The sequence below is a fragment of the Nuphar pumila genome, chromosome 15 (genome assembly GCF_984573655.1).
Source record: "Nuphar pumila chromosome 15, dmNupPumi1.hap1.1, whole genome shotgun sequence".
Classification (NCBI taxonomy): Eukaryota; Viridiplantae; Streptophyta; class Magnoliopsida; order Nymphaeales; family Nymphaeaceae; genus Nuphar; species Nuphar pumila.
In genome coordinates, this window is record NC_143263.1 from 45,851,189 (window position 1) to 45,861,181 (window position 9,993).

At 39.1% G+C, this 9,993-nt stretch overlaps 1 pseudogene across 1 annotated transcript; it reads right to left on the reverse strand.

Moving 5' to 3' along the window:
- Positions 1-2,728: 2,728 nt before the first annotated feature.
- On the reverse strand, positions 2,729-8,987 carry LOC149815313 (heme oxygenase 1, chloroplastic-like; annotated as a pseudogene). The gene is made up of 4 exons (XR_016427872.1): positions 8,373-8,987; positions 3,429-3,654; positions 3,187-3,294; positions 2,729-2,974 (listed from the first exon to the last, which is right to left on the reverse strand). The product of XR_016427872.1 is annotated as a heme oxygenase 1, chloroplastic-like (transcript).
- Positions 8,988-9,993: the final 1,006 nt, after the last annotated feature.

The window sequence follows — 9,993 nt, forward strand, 5'->3', positions numbered from 1 at the left end:
GCGCGACAAAGTTATGTGTAACCCCAGAGTCTACCATTACTATAGTAGACTTCACATTCTTAATGACTTTTAAGTACATGAGTTCTTTGCTGACCGATATGTTTTTCACTACACAGCCTCTGACCGCATTTATAGTCTGCATGGCCCCCATCTTGAACTGCATGTCCTCAATATCACTACTCTCTACTTACACCGCATTGGCATGCTCGTCGTCCTTCATGAGTCACTTTGGACATTGCCTTACGATATGCCTATCACCATAGAACCAACAAGTCACAACCCGACCTTTGTTGTCGTTGTTGTATTTCTTGAAATTTTGCTTCTTGTCAAAGTGGTGTTGGGTCGATGCCTCACCCTTGTTGTCGCACAAATCCTCTTTCTTGCTTCTATAGTCCAGCTTCTTCCCGACCTTGGTCGATGGAGTGAACGTCTTGCGTTGAGTATCCACTAAGCGCTCGACTGTCACATATGCATCTTTCAAAGTCTTGTGATTGCTCCTTTCCACTTTGGACTGTGCCCACAACTGTAGTCCCATAATAAACCAGTTGAGTCTGTCTTCATCTGGCATATTGGGTACGTCCAACATGAGCTTTTAAAATGTCTTGATATAATCTATCAAAGTTCCAGTGTGCTTTACTTTTGATATCATTCGATATGCTTGTCATTGTATATTCCATGACATAAAGTAGTTTTGTAACTCAATTTTGAAGGCCTCAAAAGTATCAATAACACAATGCCCTCTTTTCATATCGCTATGTTTCCTTCTCTACCAGGCTATAACATCTCCGTCAAGCAGAGTTGTTGCAACCTTCACCCTAAGGTCTTCGGCGAGTACATTCTGAATATCCAGATAGTCTTCCACCTGGAACAAAAAATTCTCAAATGACCTTGCTGTCTTTAGAACCATTGAACTTTGTTGGCCTCGACACATCTATCTTTGATGGCCTATCGCCACTTCTACCATTTAGGGTCACTGTCTGCTGCAACGTGTAGTTCTTCAACTGAAGCTCCCCTACTTCAATCTGCAGAGCGATTATTGTCGTAGTCAGCGACTTAACTTGTCTCATCAGCAAGTTCACCTGCTCTTGTAGGCTTGTTACATCATCGTCTAATCATCTGAACAACTCCAATGCATGTGAAATCGCTTCATCATGCGAAGTCACATCAGCTACCAGTCTATTGACAGTCTCGACCATCTGCTCATGGCTCCGAGGTGAACCCATCTCCTTGGTCTCGACAACTGCCTTACCTTTAGTGCTGCGCAAGTTGTATTGGAGTGTCATGATGTCTTGTTCTTAAATTGCGGCATGTTGGTGTGTTTCTCGACATAGACTTCAAAGTCCCTTTTTCAGCTCGAGAACTTATTTATTCAACATATCAGTGCAGTGTGACGATTCTTTCCTTACTGCCGTAAGTCGTTGCTCATTTGCCACTGCGAAAGCTTTGAGTATAGAGAGTGCAAGAGAGCGAAAGAGAAGAGAGAGAGAAATTGCAATCACTTGAAAGTAATCACAAGGATAAACAAAGAAAGCTCAACGCATTTGCATTCATTCATTGTTTTGCTAAAAAAAAAACTTACAGTTCAGATCTACGAGCTAACCCTTATCAACCTAAACTAAGGTAAAAGGGTAGCTCGAGTGACTCAACACTTACATCATGACTCAACCAAAACAAATCAGACTCTAGATACAACGATACAAAGTAGGTCCCAATAGAACATAATATATCGACCGGGATAATTATTTATATTTTGACATAGATCACACACTTTTGTTCTCCCCCACTTTTGGGCAGCTGCAAAAGTGGTGGCTGTGGGGGGAGTGCATTTTTCTCCCCCACCATCAAATGTGCCCTGGAGAAAGGTGCCATAATAAAATATTATGCTTGGGATTAAGGCTGTGTTGAGGCTTCCAGCCCCATCACTAGCTTCCAACCCACAGCAAAAAGAGAGATTGTTTTGTTCTAGGCCCAGTTATCTAGGACGTATCTGTTGGGCATCTGTCAGATATCCCCAGTGATGGGTCATCGAAAGATGGGTGCATACGCCTGCTGGTATGAACCTGGATTAGTCAAGCAAAAGCACCTGTCACAAGGATACTCCAACCCACTACCATGTCGTGTCCCTTAAAATGCTGCTCTTCCTAGAAAACCATCATACTTCCTTTTACGTTATAATCAATAAACCAACTTAGTTTGATTAGCAAGAGAAAGGTCCGAATGAAAGAAGAGAAAGTGCAATGTTTTGATAAAAATGTGCAAAAAATTGGTTCAGTTACTTATCATTTCATTGTGAACTTAAAAGTGATTGAACGACTAACAGATAGCTGTAGCTCGTAACATGCTTGGATGTGTCAGCTGGTTATATCCCTATCTTATTCCAACATCTTGCATCAGCAATTAAGCATGACCAATGTTCCTAGCAGACGAATGGGAACCTCAAAGGCTGTGACGAAAGAAATATGCTCTCTAGCTTTCTTCCTGTTAGCTGTTTCCCATGCAGTTGGTAGGGGTGCATGCATTCTCAAGCAAGGTTCGCCATGGAGGGAAAATGACAACATACAACCCATGCGATTTCTTGAGAACATATGAGATGCAGAACTCAATATTTCTGAGACAAGTCCCTCTCAAAAAAATATTTCTGGGATAAGCTGCTATAGCACGACCATCAAAGAAACTTGAGCTCAAGAGACAGAATCATATATGCATACTATCCATTCTGGGGGAGTACTAAAGCAGAACCATAGCATGCATTTTCAGCATCGAGGAAATGCATAATTTGGATTTGTCCCATCTTTGTACAAAGCAGTATAGTTAAATAGGTTTTCTAAGGACTTGAAATGAAAAAAAAAAGTTGATCATTTTTCACAAAGAGCTTAATGTGTCACGATAAGATCAAACGCAGAATTTGTCCAGAGTACTGGAAAGACTTCTCTGTCTCTGCCAAGCAATGGTCTTTCTCTTCTCTAGTCCAACTCTGAGTAAAATCATCAAATGCACAAGTCAGCAGCAGAAACATAATACCTCAGGCAGATTCCATACGCAAAAAAAAAAGGTTATGCTAGTCTAAATCCATCTACTTATTGGTGAAAATTGGTGTTAAACCAACACACTGGGTTGCGACAATTTTTTAGCCATGACAATCAAGTTCAAGAGATTAACAGCGGAAGCAGTAGAATGAAGAGTTACCTCCGCAATCCTATTGATCTTGTCTCTCACATTCTGCAACAATTTGGGGAGATCACCATCCCACTTGTAAAACTCCATTTCCTTATTGTCCAGTATCATCCCTGAAACCTACAATAGAGCGAAATCATAGGTTAAAAACAAAATAAAAAGAAAAGTGGATGTGATTTCAATTCCAGCAGCATGTTTGCTCAGATATCAATTGCTTGACAAGAGATAGAAAAGGACTCACAGTAAAACTATACCTTTTTGCCAATCATGCGACCCCCCCCGCAGTGTGCGCGAAGTATGTATTGTAGAAATGGCAAATAAATGCTTGAGGATCTTTTTCAGACAGCTCCTCAAGATATGCAGCGTAAGAAGTCCCTGGGGAAGATGGTTCCGGGATGATATGGCCCTGATCCCTAAACCACTGCAGATCTTTCGCCAAACTCTCTGATCTTTCCAGGCCTGTGTTCCTGAACCCTGCATCTGCCACCAAGATAGATGTCATAATTCATGCTTATAAGATTCATATACCACCAATAAAATAAACAGAATGTCATTTCACTAATAAAGATCTCACAATTTGAAAAGGACTAATCATGATTTTCACTCAGAACAACCAGAATGTTGCTCCGCTAATAAAGTACAAGGATTCATGAGACTTATTACTGAAAGTTAATCAGATATTTTTTATAGAAGTGAAAATAAATCATGATAACATCACAATTATTCGTATCACAAAAGGAGAAAAAAAATCTTCTCAGCTGTAATTTATATTTTTTCTATTCTCTCCTTCTCCACATGTCTGAAATCTATCCTATGGTCTCTCACCCTCAGCTTCTCATGAGATCATCCGTTCTAACTGCTATTGTAGCCAATGAGTTCAGCCTACAAATGTGAGCCTATGAATTCCTCTACTGCACAAGCCTACACATATTTCACCTCTCCTACTGAGCAGCGAGCGATCCTTTACATGCTGTTTTCCTCATATTAAGATGTTGAAGAAATTGATGGTTGAAAAGTGTGGATGTGGTAGCTTAAATATACGTGGTCATTGCCCTGTTGCAAAGAAATGCTTGATACTTTAGAGGTAAGATGAACCACTTAGATTTCATCCATGTGCATACTTAATATGAGTGTAAGGCCTGTTCTTATTTGATTTATCCCAACAAAGAGCATGGTTGGCTAATCTAACTTTAAACCCTTTATATTAATGTTAAAAAAGTCGAACATAATTTTCAAATAATAAAAAAACTGTTCTTGTATTTTAATTTGAAAAGAGACGGTGATTTTGCACCCTTCAAAAGGTCACCATAAATTTTAATAATTGCCAAAATTTCTTAGGGTATTTTTGTCATTCCAATCTGTATCTATATTACATATATGACACTGTCCGCTTTATATATAAAAAACAGAGTGTTTTGGTGGAAGAAAATACGTACGTAGAACCCAAGGATGTAAGAAATGCAAGGTTATGGTCTAGAGAAGGCCTCCAAGTAGAAAACTACCCATTACCTTTTTCTTTCCCTCTTTTTCCTCGAAGATAGGAAGCTACTTGCGTCTTTCTCACTTTAAAATTAGGAATCTACCTCTTTATCCTACTTTTTCTCTTTATTCACAAACACATAAAATATATCTAATTAGAAACACCAAAATATTCAAATATTTTAGAAAATTGACATCTGACTGCACCATAAATGTGTTGATTAAACCTTAAGCAAATTGTAAATGATTTGGGGAATGCATGAGCAATTCTCAAATATTCAAGTTTCAGATTGTCAAGCAAAAGAACCATTTGATCCACACTATTGCACAGGTGATCTGACATTGCATTAAAAAGCTGAGACAAAAAAGTTTTAATATGTTGAGACCTTTTGGAAGAGAAAGGGTTAATAAGGTTAAGTACCATTTGACAGAATAGAACCACATGCAAGGGTTACACACCTTTTCATGCTTGTAACTAGAAAATTTTGTAAAAACAAGGACAAAAAGACCCCCCAAATATCATATAAATATCACTTGTAGACTTCTATTAGGATGCCACTTCCACAGAAATGTTGCAAGGACAGAAATTTTTCCATGACCATTTTCAAATTTAATTTTATATATTTTAAAAAATAAAGGAATCCATTTAGAGATTTCAAAATTTTTAGTACAAATAAAACAAAATTGACATGGATTCTTTTTCACCCTACAGTTAAGTGAGATATCTGAGCATCTTTCTTCATTTGATTGTGTTAGTATGTGGATATTTTCCGATCATATTGATTGTTCAGGGCATTGAGAGAGCATGTTGTGAATCTTGTGATTCAGTTTTCAATTAAGTGTACATCCAAGAAGTGTTTTAAAACTCGCCGAGTCAACTCGTTGACTCGGCTGACTCGGCTCGGCTCGCCCCTCCAGCGAGTCAACCCGGCAAGGCAAACTCGGTTTGCCAAAACTCGGGCTTGACTCGGCCTGACTCGGGCGAGTTTTGGGATGTTTGAAATTTGTTTTTTGAGTTTCAAATTACAGTTTCGAAATATATAAGTACATATATTTTAACAAGGGTTACCCCCAGATTTTGTATAAAAAAGAAAATAAAAATCATTTAAAGATAAAAGATAAAAAAGCATTTAAATCCATAGAATAAAATCGCCATGTTGTTCGAACTACTGTTCACCCTGTGTTATCAACTTATTCTAGCAAAATATTTTAAAGAAATGATTCTCACTATATATGGCGGGTTAACTGTGCCTATGGGAAGTCACATTTAGGTTTCATCATCCATTTGTTATGTGAACAAGCATTGTACATATTCAAATATTAGTAGTCTTTTTATAGTTGTGCCATTAATATATTTCCTGCATAGTTTTATACATGAGAAAATTGCTTATTTATGTTGATATTGGGCATTCTGTAAACTTTCAATATGCACATATATCCCTGTTTTACATTTATGGATTTGTTAGAGAGGGAATTAAAACTTTTAAAACAAGCTAGCATATATGATTGGCCATTTTAGGAACCTTAGGTAGTAGCAGACTGAACTCATGGTGACCAAATCCTCTAATTCAAGTCATGAATTAGTCAAAGTGCTTGTATAGATATCAAATTCAATTATTCAAGCAAACCTCTATAGCTCTTTGCAGTTGTTTTTATATTCTTACAGACATTTGGAGACTATGTTTACTCAAAAACATGGTTTCAGACAAATTATATATTGTTTTTCTTTTAAAATCAAAAGTTAACAAAACCCGGTCCGAGTCACCGAGTTGACCCGCCAAGTCACGAGCCAATAAAGAACGAGTCGAGTTCCGAGTCACGGGTTTTAAAACCTTGCATCCAAGTATTAAATAACTAAAAGCTGAATGGTTACAGCATACGTTGAGTCAACACACACACACACACACACACACACACACACACACACACACACACACACACACACACACACACACACATATATATATATATATATACATACCACAAGATGAAGTTAAAATAAATCGACATGACCAATATGATTAAGATATCAATCTACTCTTGCAAAAAACTTAGTTCTAACAACTGCCCAGAGGTTCACAGTTTTAAACTTTCGGTCAGGTACTTATTTTTCAGGATGCTAGGTATAATTCTAATACTACTATAGACAATCGTTAGATAGCAAATCCTGTATTGTGTATTTGTATCTTACTTGGTTGAAGACAACAAAAGGCAGTGAATCTACTGATGATTCATATCGGTTCCATATGAATTGCATGTTTACTTCTGCTGGTGTGCCATTGACTGTTCATGTACAAGTCACGGATGAACATCCAAGAAAGCAGTTAAGCAATGAGAGGTCACTTCTTTAAAAGGTTCTACTCATGTTATATTAATGCTGTTCATGGAATTCTACAAACTGGATCTTGACTAATGAAGAGTACAGAGTCCTGAGATAACATATCAAAACAATTCTTCATACATGAGATGCAGATTAGCACATGAACATAAACATAACAAAATATAATCAAGAAGTGTCGATGAATTAATAGTAATGCTTACAAAGCTGAGAGCCGAAAACTAAAAGTATAGTCGAACTCATTCACATAACTAATTCACAGGATAGCTTATTGATAGTCCACAAGATGCTCCTGTCATAGAACACACTAAAAGAGAGGATCTATTTGGATTCTTAGAAGGTATCAAAATTCCCCTCACAGATCCTAGTTTTTTGTTGTATCAGTTTTGATATTGTGAAATGCAGACAGAGAAGAGAGGGAAGGAACAATAAGAAAGAGATATAGGCTCACCGTGTTGATGCACAAAGAAGACCAAAATGGAGGTCAAACATTAGAATTGAATAGTGTTCCTGGATCACAGGCGTGAGAAGATGGACAGACTCACAGAGGCCAGGCAGCACATTAACTCTGCATGGATCATAATGATCAACTTCAGCAGGCCAAGAATTTGGATATAGTTGCTCGAGCTTTTCTCATGCTTGGATGGATAAAAAATGTACGGAAGAGCGCTTTAGTTACCAGTGCAAGATTTTTAGGCATGGTGTCAACATGCTGGATTCTGGAGCCATTGAGAGTCAAGCACCTTCTTATAGATCCAAAAACAGACTCGACACTAGAACTGGAAAAGGGGATTTCCAATCTGTGGTTGGAGATAGAAGAATCGTTACCCTAATGACCGAAAAACCATTGGCTTTTGGCATGTTAAGTAATTCACATGAATTTCAAGCGGCATGGTTCCTAAATCATCTAGTAAATTTTGCATGTATCTAAAACCATGCAGTGGAACCCAGGATAACCTTTCTTAAGATCGTTGATTCAAGCCATAAAAAAGAATACTTCTTCAGGGAACACACAAGTGGTTACGTTGTCCCATTCTCATCTTTGCAATTGTAACTTCTATTATGAAATCTCATTGAAAAACTTAAACGAAATCAATCAACAACATAGACAGTATCTCAATCATCACTGAAAATCAAAATAACACTCTAGCCCACAAACTAACTTTCAACATCTTCAAGATCACCAAAATCTCAACAACCATAACAAAGAACTTCTAACACCCCCTCAGTTCCACCCTCCAAGTACTCTCCATGTGGAACACTAAGAAAGTCACAAATTGACGATATGCCACAAAAGTGTTAATTACCAATAACAAAAGAAAAATGCTGCATTTTTATCTTAAAAAAGAAGCAGCAGAAGAAGATTGAAGCGTATACTCACACGAAGGGTGGGTTGCTTTCTCAACAATCCGCTCAAGCGTGTCATAGACCACCTTACTATCAACCAAGAATTTCAGATACCCTTCAATGGTCGGCTCCCACTTTGCTATCGGCTGCGTGTCTGCGCTGTCTGAAACCTTCTCCCCTTCTTTAGCCTGATCACGAGTGTGCAATTTCATAGCCACAAACCTCATCTCCTCCACAAACCCCTTGGCTTCACCTGGGTATCGCTTTTTGGGTTTCTCAGTAGCCATCGAAGCAACAGTCACGTCTCTATAATTCACCCTCCCATTCCTTGAATCACCCATTAACAACGACATGCCAAAGACCCCAAAAATAGGTTTCCTTTCTGATGAAAGGTAATTACCCTTAAAACCATCTCTGATCAAGGACAACCCAGAAACCAAAAACTTGGGTTTTTTCTTCAATATCAGAGTCGTCGCTCTGGGGTTTCTCGCCGGCTCATTTGGGTACAGAGAGAAGGATGCGGTATTTTCCGACAAGGTTTGTGATTGGAAGCTGGGAATTGCAGAAGCCATTGGAAGAGACGGCGAGCTTTTCCCTTCTTCAGAAGAAAATGGGTTTTATGAAAAGAAGGGGAGGGCCTTAGCGAAAACGATAAGACGGTTGCTTCCTTGTACCAACTCCTTTCTTCCTCTCTCTCTCGCTTCTACCAACGCCTTTCTTCTTCTCTCTATCTCTCTTCGATGGCCACGTTGGCTTAGGAGAGAACCGATGACGCACTCCATTATTCCCCGTCTTTCCTTCCTTTGGGGCACGTTTGGAAGCTAGATAAATTCTGATAGAAAGTTTGCCTACGAAAACTTTTGATATGATACTTTTTTTTTTAATGAAAAGGTTTAGCTTGTTTGTGTAGCATGTGAATAATGGAGTGAATTTTTTTGCAGTCGGCGACGACACCGACGCTTTTCTCGACTTCTCTACCGACGACAACCTCTGCCTCCTGAGCAGCTCCTGACGGTCCAAAATCTACAAATAACGCAAGGCCGTTCGATCATCCATAGAGGAACGGTCTAAGTGCTCAACCTCATGGCCTCCACCGCCTTCCCATCTTCCTCAACCCAGCACCAGTCAAGACTCCCACCCTTCCCCTATTGATGGTTGTTTGCCCCTACCCGTCACCTCACGCTTTCTGCCACCGTCGACAGGCGGTCGTCAGTGGCCAGTAGGCAAGCCGATCACCGCCGGTGGCTAGCCACAAAGAAAGAGAGAGAGGCTGAGCTGGGATGGTTAGCAATTCACCGTACCTCCTGTCCATTTTCTCCACCCAACTCACTGCCAGTGTGCTGACCATCGACAACTAAGCCACCGACGACTGGGCTGTGATTGGATTATGCCGTACTTGAGGTTTGATATACAGTTTCATCTTTGGTAGAGGCCTTAATGCAAAATTTTCTCTTGATAGAAAAAATTCCTCCACCCTCTCCTAGGTGTGAAGGAATTTTTTCTATAAAAAATCCTACATTTTAGAAAAACTTTCTTTTTGAAAAAAAAATTCTGGTTTGGAACGGTTGGATCAAAGGGTCCAGACTCCAGACCAATTAGGTGACACGCTCAAACATATAGACTCGATACTGACACGTACAAACAATATTTTAATA